The sequence below is a fragment of the Miscanthus floridulus genome, chromosome 10, assembly GCF_019320115.1.
Source record: "Miscanthus floridulus cultivar M001 chromosome 10, ASM1932011v1, whole genome shotgun sequence".
Taxonomy (NCBI): Eukaryota; Viridiplantae; Streptophyta; class Magnoliopsida; order Poales; family Poaceae; genus Miscanthus; species Miscanthus floridulus.
This window is the reverse complement of record NC_089589.1, coordinates 38,293,015-38,299,078: the sequence shown is the minus strand read 5'-3', so window position 1 is coordinate 38,299,078 and position 6,064 is coordinate 38,293,015. Positions and strand designations below refer to the sequence as shown.

Here is a 6,064-nt window from a genome sequence, read left to right as displayed (position 1 = left end):
ATATTAAGCTTGTGTAGTTGCTCTTGTAATTAGATAGCTTGTGTAGCTTGCTAATTATCTTCTTGCTTGTGTAGCATAGAAGTAGCTCCCTTGCGTGACTAATTTGGTTTTAGTAACCTTGTTAGTCACACTGCTTAGTTTGTGTAGCTAAGTATTTGCGCTCTCTAATTAGGCATTGGTTGCCTTGTTATTGAGCATTGCTAGTGAGCTTAGTTAGCTTTGTGCTTTTGCTTACTAGCATGTGTAGGAGCTCCCTTGTTGCTTAAAGTACTAGTGGCATAGGTTTGTGTAACCTTGCTCCTAGAATTGTTTAGAAGAGCTCTAGCTAGCCCGGCACCTTAGTTGCATAATTAGTATCTTTGGAAGGTGCTAGAGAACATATATAGAGGGGTGTTGTCTTGGCTAGACCAATAGTTATAATTCCACACTTGTTTCGGTTAGCCAACGTGATTAATTTTAGAAAAGACTATTCACCCCCCTCTAGTCCGCCATCTCGACCCTTCACCCTCTCCTTTCCGCCTTCAAGAGTTTCATCTTCTCCATCAATCCTGCCACTGCATCCATTGTTGAGGGTTCATGGTTCTCACGTTTAGGCAACTTCGCCACCCCAAACCCTAAGAACCAACTGAAAAGGTGTATCTACACAGTAAGCAGAGAAGGCTCAGCTTCGTCACGGAGACTTACATGGTCACAATGGATGGATGGGGGCATGGATTCTAATTCAGATCTTGAGGGAAGATTAGAACATGAACGTGGGAGGGAAGGAACCCTAACACGACGCGCCAGGAACCATACTCAAGTCGCTGTACAGCGCTGAGACACGCTATCACATAATATACACTACCTCATATCCTTTAATTAGTGTCGTTCAAACCTCCCTTTACTATCGGATTTGAACCGACACAACCAAGTCAGCAGTGATGGGGTACACCTCATTGCCACAGTTTGATCACAATTTTCACCGCAAGTTCATTATCTATTTTTTGGAGGGGTTTTCTATTTTAAAAATATAGCTAAATCATCGATTTAGCTGTTTAATTTTACAAACTCTTGGAGTTGCTCTGGGCATGAATCCAGTCGGCTACACTGGCAGAACAGTTGACGCACGAATCACAAAGCGCAATCCAACCGTTGGTAGAAGGGGATACCTCCGCCCCGGACCTCGCAGCCGCCGCCGCCGCTCTTGCGCCCGCCGAGCCACCGTTGCCCCCATGCCCGAGCCCGATCCGCCTCGCTCTGCTCCAGCAAACCACTCGCCGCCCCACGCCTGAGCCCCCACCGCTCTAAGCTAGCAAGCCGCCCGCCGCCGCTGCTCGCCCCTTGTGGCCTTGTGGCCCGCCCTCGCTGCTTCTCGCAGTTTCGGGGACGCCGCCGCCGCTCCTCCCTTGGGGGTCGGCCTCTTGGAGGTTGTCACGGATCTGAGGAGGAGGGGACGAAGGGGGACGCGAGGGAGAAGGGACGGGCGAGGGAGAGAAGGGGATAGGGCATAGCCGAGCAGAAGCGAATCATCTTGCACGGCTGCCGCCGCCTCTCTGTCTCAGGTGATTGATGCAGATGCATATCCATCTCCTCGTCTTCCTCCCCGTGGATCGATCTGCTAGCTGTTTCAATGCAGCTAACCTCTCGTGTTCTTTGACTGTTTCTTTTGTCCTACACCCACAGTGCCTGGTGGCATCCTCGATCGAGCGACCGGCAGGATGCTTCCGCGGAAAGCGCCCAAAAATGCGTCTGCCGCCGCCGCAGCTCCGGTCGAAGGCCGCGACCACATCAGCAACCTCCCGGACGGCGTGCTGCAGCACATACTCTCCTTCTTGCCGGCGCAGGACGTCGTGCGGACATGTGTGCTCGCCAAGCGCTGGCGCCACTTGTGGGAGTCCACCACCATCCTGCGTTTCGTGTGCGGCGGATTGAAGGAACCAGGGTTCGTGGACGAGATTCAGTAGTTCGTGGACCATCTGCTGCGCCTCCGCATCCACGGAGGCACACCGCTCGACACGTGCGAGTCCCGTCTCGACGAGTACTGTCGCGCCGCCGCCATGGCTCGCATTAACCTTTGGATCCATATAGCTCTCCAGTGCAAAGTCCGGGTGCTCCAGCTTGACTATTCGGGCCAATTTCGTTCTCTCGATGGCCATCCTTTCTTCATCTCCCAATACCTGAAGAAGCTAGAGCTTGAAGGACTTGACACATTGCCCAACAGATTGCTTGACTTCTCATGCTGCCCGAATTTGGAAGACCTTGAGGTTGATGACTGCAACCTAGGGGATCTCTTACTCATCTCGTCACAATCCCTAAAGCATCTAACCATCCAGTGTTGCGAATTTGGTGAAGAATGGCGCTTGCCTATCTGTGCCCCGAATCTGGTTTCACTATGGCTTGAAGTCCGTGATGGCAGGACTCCATCGCTTCAGAGGATGCCATCCTTACTAACAGCGTTTATCAAAATCCACGGTTATGATCTGGTTACCCTTGACTCTGATGATGACAGCAACCAAAGTATTCTCTTGCAAGGTCTATCGGAAGTTCAGAACTTGGTGCTGATATCTCATGACACTGACATGGTATCCTTACACACTTGAGTTGTAATGTTCATGCTTACATTTAAGTTTTATTGATGTTTCTTTGTTTGCAATTGTCTAGTTTATTTTCAGAATGGACTTGAAATTTTGCTCTAGTTTCAACAAATTGAAGTCTTTGCTCCTCGACGAATACTGGTGTGAGCCTGCTGATTTCAGCGCCCTAGTTTGCCTCAAACTTTTACCGGTGTTAGAGAAGCTCACTCTTCAACTATATTCAAGGGTATATAATTTCGAATGCTACTGCTGCGTTGTAGAAACTACAAAACGAAATATTATTGTAGTTTGTGGATTGATCTGGGTAAAATCATTATATTTACTACAGGGACCTAAACATGAAGTGGAGATTAAACTGAACTGCAAACCATTGGAGATGTCAGCTGCAATATCACAACGCCTTAAGACAGTCGAAGTCAAATGTCAAGTGTATGATGAGAGAGTTCGCAATGTTTTGATGTTTCTTAGTAAACTTAACATATGTAAGTTAACTTACATCATTAGTGTCACGTTTTCCTTATTTTTACAGTATGGTTCCAAATTATATGAATGGAAGTGTCTGGATTTATAGTATTAGTTCTGAACCGTAGTGTCATCTTGCTTATTGCTTATGAACAAAATACAAATGCTTGTTTTTTATTACTGTTCATCATTTTACTTTTGCTTGGTGACAATCATTTGGTATATTTTGTCAATCATTTGGTATATTTTGTTTCCTTGTCTTATCATCATGACCAGCTTAGAACGTTGTATTGCATTAAAGTAAGTTCAATCATATCATTTCATTTTTCTTTCTGCCAAATTCAATAACATATTTTTAATTTAACATGTCTGATAATTATCGAGAAATAATATAGATTAAGCAATATATTTATAGATGTATGATAATTATCGAGAAACAATGTAGATTAAACAAAGCAATATATTTGTTTTCTTTTCTCACCCATGACAAATGTTTCTTAGGCAACATTCTAAAATTCTAACACCTAAATTAGAAGAAAAATATGACTATATGGGTACAAAGTACTAGAAGTCTGGAATACTATACAAATAATTAATTTGGATTAAAAATAAAAAGAAAAAAAATACCTTGGGCCTAAACAACTGATCGGTGATCGTAATTCATAAGAAGCCAAGAATCAAGATGTCGTCGTCGTGGAGCCCTGCCTGGTCGTCGTCCTCGTGCGTCGTGTCCGTATCTCCGGTAGTTAGCTCTTCGCGGCGGCGCGGCTCGCTAGCTCCGCGTGTGTAAGGCGTACGTCGCGAACTCACGATCAGAGTGTGCTGCGTGCAGCGTGACTCCTCGCCTCCTCTCTACCCAAGGGTCGTGGGGGAAGAGAACTAGTAAAAACATCTAGGCCCCTCGTTGGGTTTCGGTGATTAATGACAATACGTGATTACTGTGACTAACGTGTGTTTTGCAGATGCAATTAAGTTAGGTCATTGTAATGACAATTGATTGGGCAATCACGGTTATCATGCCCCTGCGATGGAAATTATTTTGGTTTTCAAAGGATGGACGACAAGGTTAAGGATGGACTAGTTTTAAGTGTCGTTTGGTATTGAAGAGACATTTAGAGTAGTTTAGGACTTTGTTTTTCCTTTGGTCGTACTATTAAGGGGGTATGGACGGGTAACTTGACCTATGTGAGTCTAGTGGGTTAGGTGTAGTGCACACTTGTCAAATCTAGCACTAGGTAGCTCCTAAATAGCTCTTAGATCAATTGGAGCAAACTTCATTCACATATGATTGCGAGTTGGAAGTGAATGGAGGGTCAAATGTTGATCGGACGCTGGTTCCGGTGTGACCGAATGCTGGCGCAGAGTCCGGTCAATTCATTTGATCAAGGTGAAGTCGTCTGAATACGACCGGACACTAAGAGAAATGTGACCGGACATTGGGTGTCAGAGTCCGGTCAACTCTAGTAAGGTTTCAGAGAGGGAGAATCCTGATCGGACGCGTTCGGTCAGTGCAGACCGGACGCTGGTCAGGTTCCAGCTACTGACCGGATGCTGAGCAACAAAGTAATCGGACGCTGGGTTCCAGAGTCCGGTCAACATCGATAAGGTTCCAGAGAGCAGTTTTTGTGATCGAACGCGTCCGGTCAGTGCTGATCGGACGCTGGTCTATGTCCGGTCACAACTTAACTGCTCGATGGCGAGGAGAACTGATCGGGAGCGTCCGGTCACCTTGACCGGAGCGTCCAGTCACCCCGCAATGGCACATAATGGTTCGTTTTGAATGAGATTATAAATACTTTCTCTATTCACTTAAGGGATCACTTTTGCTCATTCCAACAGCTGAGAAATACCCTTGAGAGTGCCAAGAAGAGTAAGGTCCTAGTGAGGTGATTGAGATTTGAGAATCCAAGAGAGAGGCCTCATTAGTGAAAGCAAGAGTAGCAAAGTGTGCATCCACCCTTCTCATTAGGCTTGTCGTGGTTAAGTGAGAGTTCGTGTTTGTTACTCTTGGTGATCGCCATCACCTAGACGGTCTGGTGGTGATTGGGAGTTTGGTGATCATCCGGTGGAGTTTGTGGATGACCCAACTCAAGTTATGAGCTGTTGTGGGTGATTCACGACGACGGAGTTTCGAAGAATCAACCCGTAGAGAGCATTTGATCCTTGCGCGGATCAAGGGGGGGCTACACCCTTGCGCGGGTGCTCCAACGAGGACTAGTGGGGAGTGGTGACTCTTTGATACCTTGGCAAAACATCGTCGTGTTTCTCCTTCTCTCTTTACTTTAAGCATTTACTTTGAGCAATTCAATTCATGTCTTTACATTCATAGAATTGCCATACTAGAGTAGAATTGGAACTTAGGGTGCTAAACTTTTGTGCGGTATAACATTAGAAACATTTTCTAGGCACAGGGGGTGAAGTGGGCTAAGTGTAGGGTTTAATTATTGTAAAAAATTTTAGAATGAACCCAATTCTTTTTTCTTTTGGGTATCTTGATCCTTTCAATTGGTATCAGAGCCTTGTGCTCACGTTTTAGGCTTAACCGTCTAGAAAAAGATGTCTCACGGGGATGGTCCTCCTATCTTTGAGAGTGATGATTTTTCTTATTGAAAAATATGCATGGATACGTACTTAGAAGCTCTAGATGTTGGAATACTTAGAGCCGCCTCACAAGGATTCCTAAAATCTCTGGATCCCACGCACCTTCAAGATGATGAAGTGAACTACAAGAAATGAAATGCAAAGGCTAGAAACACCATCTTTAGAGGCCTTTGCAAAGATGTGTTTAACCGGGTGAGAAACCACAAGGACGCCCATGCACTATGGTCGGGCATTTGTGCACTCCAGATGGAACTAAGAGCGAGCGTGAGGAACGATATCATCTTGTAATGAAAAAGCTTAATTCTTTTGAGATGCTTCCTAAAGAGAGTGTTAATGAAATGTATTCATGCTTAAATGTTCTTGTAGAGGAAGTCAATGGGCTTGGACTCACTCAAATACAACCATCCGATGTTGTAAGAAAAATCTTG

The 6,064-nt window shown here is 45.5% G+C and overlaps 1 pseudogene; it reads left to right on the top strand.

The window, feature by feature from the left end:
* The first annotated feature begins 389 nt into the window (after positions 1-389).
* Positions 390-3,205, top strand: LOC136486510 (F-box protein At5g03100-like; annotated as a pseudogene).
* Positions 3,206-6,064: the final 2,859 nt, after the last annotated feature.